Raw genomic sequence first — 8,528 nt, forward strand, 5'->3', positions numbered from 1 at the left:
CCTCCTCTGACAGACCATTTTTACCCTGTTTAGTTTTTAAACACTTTTGAAGGGCATGCCTCTTTGGAGCACAATTTCATCTCATCCTCTCTGACATCTGAGATTTGTTCAGCTTTTTGATCAATGTTGTTTGAAAGAAATGCCCTATTTTTTCCCTCTCTCATAAAAGTTTGAGAGGATGGTGGTTTATGTCGAGGCACAGAAATGCGCCAAAAGAGAAACAATCTGCCAAGAGTAATTTCTGTCCTGAATCAACTCAACAGAAATACAAAAAAAAAAAAATATTGCTCGTAGGAAACCTGTTTTCACCACTGATGCATTTTTTGGGATATGGATGCTAGCAGTATACATTAATTATTTGAGGGCTTGCCCTAAGACTGCCTTCAGATCTAGATGATGAGTAGCCGGTTTATGATCATGATTGTTAGTGTTTGCGGTGCTTGTGTTTCCTTTGTGTTTTTTGACGTATTGCCCGAACATCATCCGTATGGACCACAGAGCGGTAGCACAAAACCAATACGGCTTACAAGGCAAAAACACAGAAAGGCTAGATTCAGCGCTAGCTATCAAGATAATCTGTCTGACCTAGAAAATATGATTAGGCAAATTAGGAAAGAAATTGATCAGGAATTGAATCGTAATGTTAAACCAGTGGCCTTGCAACCTACTCTTGAATTAAGTTCACCTGAAAGTGTGGAAGTGGATGAATGTGTTGTAACAGATGATGAACAATGTGCTGGATTACTAAGCCAGATTGCATGACCTCAGAAATACTTGATGATTATTGAATGTGAATAAAAGAATGGAAAATGAGCCATAACTGCAAACAATGACCCCATAATAAATAGTGAGATGTGAGATAGTATGAATGTGTGATGAATAAATGTATCAAGACAAGTATTACTTTAGTAACTTTGTAAAGTTTAGGGAATTATGTAGCCTACTTAGGGAATTGTATGTCTTAATTCTGTGAAATGTGTAAAGTGTCTTAATGGTTTAAATGATTGTATCCAGGATACATTGTGAGATAAGGGATAATGTAATAAGTCAAAGTCAAAGTCAAAGTCAGCTTTATTGTCAATTTCTTCACATGTTCCAGACATACAAAGAGATCGAAATTACGTTTCTCACTATCCCACGGTGAAGACAAGACATATTTTACCAATTTAAGTCCACAGACAAACATAACATTCAAGTAAACAAAAAAGTAAGTAAATAAGTAAATAAGAGGGCACATACAATTATGAAAAAATAAGAGCAGCAAAATTTGGTTGAAATTGTGCATAGACAGTCAATAAAATACTAGTGCAAAGTCAGGCCAATAAAAGGCTTGGGTAGTTCTGTTTGACCTAAGTAAGAAAGAAAGTGGCATAGTGGTGCAAGTTTGTAATCTGTTAAAATGCAACCAAACTCTCTTGATGACTGTAAAAGTGTACGTTGTTAAATGTAATGTGTCACATTGTTATAATTGTTGTTGAATGTAAACTGTTTTTGTAACTTCTGAAACTATCTGTAAACCATCAGTGCCGAATGTAATGTTAGCATCTCCGAAATGTAACCCGGAGAAGTAACGTGTGTCTTTTCAAATCGTTGGTTAAGATCTGTGACTTCTGGAATGTATTAGCTATCGTGGGAATATCCCAGCTATCGTGGGAATATTCCTGCATCGTGGGAATGTTCCTGCATCTTCTAGAAGGTTCTAAACTGTTGTGGGAAAGTAGGATTGATTTGCCTTAGGAATGTGTGGGGGAGGACAAGTGTACCTAGTATAAATAGGGGTCAAACTAAACGAACGGGGCTGCTTCTTCTTTTTCCCTCCTTCAACTCGTTGGGTTTTTGCTTTATGATGTCGCGTGCGGTTGTTAGAATTCGTCCTCCGAAATTCGTTGAGAAGCAAAGTGTTGGACTTCATGCTAGGCTGAGTCGCGGACCGAAACTCTGTAGAACCTGTTGCAGATATCACACCTGCTACTCCGACAGCGAGTGACTGCAGAACGACAATCTGTTGATTTTTTCCCCCTTTTGAGGACTTACTTTTTTCCTTATATTCTCCTTTTCTCCATTTGTGGATTTACTGTTTTTATTGTATTGTCTTTTCCTATGTTGTAGATTTACTCCTTTTTCCTATCTTGTGGATTTACTCTTTTCCTATTTTCTAAAACATTGTAACCGGCAAGTGGATATGCGCCGCATTTTGTTAACACCTCTAAAGTGCTGAAAAGTAAAGAGTTCATTTAACTATAGCATCCAATTCTCCAAGCAGTATTTTTATCTCTTTTTGGGTCTTCTACGATTTCCTAACAGGAAGATAAGGTATCTCTTCTGTGGTTCTTCATCTGTCTTTTCCAAAACTTGGGTTAGCATGACTTTATACTGAATGACGGTAAAAAGGTCTCCACTCTTTAAAAACCTAAGCAAGAAGTAGCCTATAACCTGTGTCTGTGTGATAATTTGTAGGGTCAAACATCTTTGCACGGTAGCCAACTGGCGTAGTTACTCCTTATTTAATAACATCCCAATAAATCCTCTACGGAAGCCTGATCAACTTCCAAGGGGGATATATATAACATAGGAGTATATATAGGTTATATATATAACATAGGAGTAATAGGTTATCTGCGCCGCAGAGGAAAGACGTGCAACTTTGCTCGACAGTAGGTCCCTGCTACCGGCAATAACCTCTTGGAGGTATCGTGGGTCTTAACTGCCTGGGCCTAGGGTTACGTCTGAGAAACGTCTGACATTGACTAGGTTCTGGGGGTAACCTGCAGGGGGCAACACACTTTTTAATTTCTCTTGACAATGTAACAATTCAGGGTAAAGGGAATATAAAAGTGATGATTGGCAGCTCTTTTCGGGCCATCTTTGACTATTCAGAGGGTAATGTAAAGTTTTGAGAGATATTACACATTTGCTACGGCTCTTACCTCCTCTGATCTAATCACATCTTCCAATTCCATTCTTTAGCATTTGTCACAGCAGCAGCAAAGTTCCCCCATCTCCTCTTAGTTCGGAAAACCTGGAGGTGGATGCACGAATCCAGCTCGACTCCTACTCACCCACTGCCTCCTGCACACTCCCTGCAAAACATGCCAAACTCCAGCCAGGACCTTATCAAGCACACTTTTCTGCTGGCGCACTATGCAAATTTGGACCTTAAATTTGTGAAACACTATTTAAATACATAATAAATGACATGACATGATTTTGTTTAAATAAAAACATGAGTAAGTATAAGGAAGTGCACATTTTGCCAGGCTGGCCATGATTGCTGAGTGAAGAAAAGTGATTAAAATAATAAAAAGATGAAAGGAACTTTCAAAGCGGAAAATAGCGGCCTGCTCTTCGTCCTTATTTTCGGCCGCTCAGTGCGGGGCACAAAGGCGAGGAGGCGCAGAGTGGAGGAATGGAGAAGCGTTGGAGATCAAAGGTGATAATTGGAACTGGCAGAGGAGGTGCACTGTCAGGTCAAGAGGCTGAGAGAGTGTGACTGCTTTAGAGACCATCTATAGATCCGTAGCTCAAAAGGTTAATGGCCTCCTCCATTTTAACTAGCTCAACTATTGCGGGAGAGACCACAGCCCTGACCTTATGTTCCTATGGAGGAAGTGGTTTTAGTTGTTGATGTATGCAAGGCTCAGTGTGGAGGGGCTTGGGTTTCATTTGCCAAAATCACCTTTCATTTGAGCTAAGAAGGTTGTGTGTGTGTGTGTATGTGTGTGCGTGTGCAGTAAGGTGCCTATAGAACTTCTGTTAATCATGGATCAGAGCGGTCCTTCAGAATGTTGGGTTTGATACCACAGCTAGGCTGCTGGTACAAGGGTATTGCCACAGCTAAGCAGCGGGTGCAGGGGTATTGCCACAGCTAGGATGCTGGTGCAGGAGTATTGCTAAAGCTAGGTTGAGGGTACAGGGGTAAAACCACAGCTAGGCTGCTGGTGCATACCCTGGGAATCTCGCGGAAACATTTGCTCAGCGAGAGACTCTGGTAACAAGTAATGATGCACGTCATTTTTGCCCCATGCATCGCGGGGAACCAATTATATCTGAGTATCTGATATAGGCAGGCCAGAGGTGAGCTAAACAGATGACAGACGTAATGTTATCCAATTGCGTCGATGTCCGGATTGAGTCAGTTAACATTGATCGTATAGTGTTATCCAATTGCATGCAGTGAGATTTTCAAATGTGTGCTTGGTGGGCCATTAAGTTATTCGTGGCCAGACCCTTAATCGATCAGATTGGGTCTGGTCCTCCAGGCTAGCTGGTGCAGGGGTATTGGCATAAATCTTGCAAACACTGCCCAGGGAGACTTCCATATTGTAGCGTCGGTGGATGTACATGTCTAACGTTGAATGAGTGTCTCCCAGAATGCAGTGTGAGTGAATGCTATAACGTGTAATGTTGGTTATAATAGTTGTATTTGCGTTTACCATGTTGTGTATTTGTTAGCGTGTTAGTCTCTTTGGTTGTACCTCATGTGTTTATCCCCGTGTTGATGTGTGTGGTAAACCCTTATTGTGTGTTACATGTGCGGCTGAGACTACCCCTGTGTTGCCCTATGTAGTTGTCTAAGTGTGTCTGAATCTGTAGCACACACATAATGGAGGTCTGGAGAGTCTAAAGAATAGAGCTCACACATCCTCCAGTGAAGACATTCTGATTTGTGTCTTTTTTAACATGCCAAGAGCTTGCTCATCAAGCCATTACATGATATGGTAACAAGTACTCAGTCAATACACTCTGAAATATTACCGTATTAAAGTACAGTGGTGATCACTTCAGCCTTGACAGCTGTCAAGTCAAATTGATCATAGAGAATATATGCGTAGGAGGAGGCGTGGGATTGCTACACTGGTGGAGGTATTAAAAGTTTTATTTGATTCTGTCCGATTTCTCACGTTTTCCTTTGCCTAGGTTTAGTGGATCGTCTCCACATTAATGTAGAAACACAGTATAGACTTTGTTATGGAGGACTACAAGAAGCTATACTGAACGGTACAACGTCCAGTGCATTTAATACATCAGATTTTTAAGGTGTTCTCACTTCAAATGTACCTAAAGCTGTTTCATTCAAAACACAGTCTCTGAGTGTCCCATGAGTGGCAGGCCTCTTCATTTCTACCGGGGGCCCTGTGTGTGTGTGTGTGTGTGTGTGTGTGTGTGTGTGTGTGATTGACAGGGAAGAGCTCAGAGGGGATTTGTAGTGATTGTGCTCTCGTCTTGTGAATGTTTCTTCATTCAGCGGAGAGAAAAAGGCCAGCATGGTGATTTGTGTTGAGTGTTGAAATGAGTTACAAGGTTAACTGGTATGTCAGGAAGAAATGGACCTCAGTGTGTGTTTGGCTGTCTGTCTGTCTTTGTGTATCCATTGGTGTGTCTGTGTGCATGTGTGTAATCTGACATTGTGCGAGCTCTCAATATAATAATAATAATAATAATAATAATAATAATAATAATAATAATATAATTTTCATTTTAAAGGGCTTTTCAAGACACTCAAAGACACTATAATTTCTAAATACATGGACAAAGTAGAAGTTAAAACTAGAGAGGAGAGAAATGCAATAAGAAAAGCTGGTCAAGTCAATAAACAGGAGAAGGCAAGTTATAAGAAATGAGTTTTTCACGGCCTGTTTGAAGGATGGTAGGGTAGGGTGTTTGATGTGGTCAGGGAGGACGTTCCAGAGGGAGGGTTCAGCAGCTGAGAAGGCCCTGTAGTCGCCCCAAGATGATCTTGTGTGTGTTTGCATGGCAGATGAGGAGGTCAGAGAGGTATGGATATATCATACTGTTGCAGGCAGTACTGAGGGGGGAACACAGGGAGTAGGTTAAATGAATCAAACCTGTCAAAACTATTTAAAGGCATTATTTACTTTTCTGTTAGCCAAACATGCACCACTGATAATGACTTTGCACTGAATCCCCCAAAACAGCATTGTGTGTGGAGATTATTTTATTAGAGACATAAAAGAAGAAAGACGTGAGGCCAAACAACAGAAGACTTTCAGTGGCTTAACCGCTTTAGGAGCTTTGAGGAGCATTGCTATCTGCTGCTGCTGTTTGAAATGAGTGGCTCTGTAATCCTGCAAAGTAAATGACCACAGGATCAGAACAGATGTTAAACTCCCTCTTTGGCCACAAATCAGATTGTACGCATATGCTCAACTCTTTGATTCTTTGTCCTTTATTTATTTAAAATAATGAAAAGCCTGTAGTCAATCAGTATTAAACTTGAATATGTTATATAATTAATAACATATTCAAATAACGCTGATGAAAGAGGTATAAAAATGCTAAATACATTTGGACAGTCCTGTAGAAGAAATAAAAAAGGTCCAAAGTAAAATGTTTAAATAAATAAATTCCTCATGTTTTACAATGACTTTGGTGAGCATTTGCATTAGTATCTGAATATCCATTTGCATCTTTGTGCTCTCTCTCTCTCTCTCTCTCTCTCTCTCTTCCTGCCCTTCTGTTTAAGCAGTTTGGTGTGTCTTTCCAAGCTTATCTGGGCCATTTCGAAATCACTCGAAAGGGCCACTGAATATGGATCAGCTTTGTATTTTAGAGGACTTGGCTCGGAGAGCGCACAAAGCCGTTTGCTTCTTTCAGATAAACAAATGAAATTGGTATCATAATTAGAGAGACCATGGGCAACGGCCACTCACCACACATACGCCCACCACACCGCCACTGAAAGAGCGCAGAGGGACTTCATATCACATAACAAAATCTGTTGAAGTGCAGCTGCATTTAATCCAGAACTTGCTGTTCATTGATCGCAAAAATAAATTAATTCACAGGCCATTCGGGTTTAGAATTGCTAATTGGCGCATGTGATGTTAATCTTCAGGTCCACCTCGCCAAGCTGGATGTCGCGAACTGGTGGCATTGCCTCTAAGGCACCCTGAAGACACACGGCTTAATCAAACAAGCCCTCAGTCAAACCATTTTGGTTAATCCAACAATGGTAATGCCTTGCATGTTCCAGCACCGAGATAAGAATAATTGTGAGGCTTATTTTATTTTTGGCAAGGGGGGTGGAGGGTGGGGGGTGCTGGTCCTAGCACATGGTTCAGTGATCTGAATACATTGAAAACAAAGACAGTTTAGCTTGACCTTGGGTTTAACAAAAAGCTCAAGGAGACCAACAGCCTGAAGCTGTGCAATACATGTCAATAGATCAAAGACCTGATGGCTTCTGTTTCAATGAGCATTTGTAAACTTCTCCTCAACTTTCACAAGTCAAACTTGTTTTATGTTCAAATAACCCTCAACACAAATTATACAAAATCAATGGTACAAATGAAGACTGTTCACACACAGCTTTATTTCATGGTGCTAATTGGTATTAAGTCCTTGGTATTAAGGCTACTTTTGACAGTTTCTTACAGTGTACATCTGAAAATAACACTGATGCAATAATCAAAACAACACAGGCAAGGTACTCATGGAATCAAGGCAGTTCATCTCATTGAGATGGTCTGGAGAACCGCCATGTCCTTGTTTTAGGAAGTCCTTTTTACATATACTTGTCTGACATTTTCTTTCATTGCAGTTACTAACTATCAAAACATTTGCAATCACCAATACTGTCTGTAGCTATAACAATGTAATTAATGATCACATGAAGACTCTCCAGGCTTGGTTATTGCATGTAAACCATCCGAGTTGCCTCACCTAATGCTGGAATACATTCATGCCCATAACGGTTTCCAATAAAAATATAAAACCTGTGAATAAATATAAAATTAATTGTGTTATTATCGGTGTCATTATTCTACTTTCTCCGACTCCTTCATTTAACTGTATTGAGTGTGTCATGCTTAAAGGCTAGCCTGCCTTAAAGGTTAAAATGGCCCTTTAGGCAAATATTTATATATTTTGAATTTTAACCCATTTAAGCCCACATTTTTCCCAGACATGCAAATATGCAAATCGTGTGTTATTAGCAACCCTTTGAAGTAATTCATATTTATTTATTTTTTTTTAAATGTAGAAAAGTAGATGAAAAAGTGAGTTTTATTACCAGTCACAATAGTGACCGGTGGGATAATATGCGTATACTCAATTAAAGGTTGCTCAAATTGCTTTTTTGTTAAAATAAAGGTATTCTGACAGGACTTTTCAAACTGATATGAACATTGAGACCAATGGCAATAATAAATATGAAAAATATGTAAACATTGTTTATTTACCAGGAGCTTCGGCTCGTTAAAATAGAACCCTGAATGTGTATGTCTGTGCGTGCGTGTGTGTGCGTATATACACATGTGTATACACACAGACATACACATTCAGGGTTCTATTTTAACGAGCCGAAGCTCCTGGTAAATAAACAACACACAGACACAAACACAGACATACACACTCACACACACACAGATATACACACTCACACACACAGATACACACTCACACACACACAAATACACACACAGATATACACTCACACACACACAGACATACATGCTCACACATACACACATATATATATATATATATATACATTAGGGCTGTCAAAA

The sequence above is a fragment of the Alosa alosa genome, chromosome 16 (genome assembly GCF_017589495.1).
Source record: "Alosa alosa isolate M-15738 ecotype Scorff River chromosome 16, AALO_Geno_1.1, whole genome shotgun sequence".
NCBI classification, from domain to species: Eukaryota; Metazoa; Chordata; class Actinopteri; order Clupeiformes; family Clupeidae; genus Alosa; species Alosa alosa.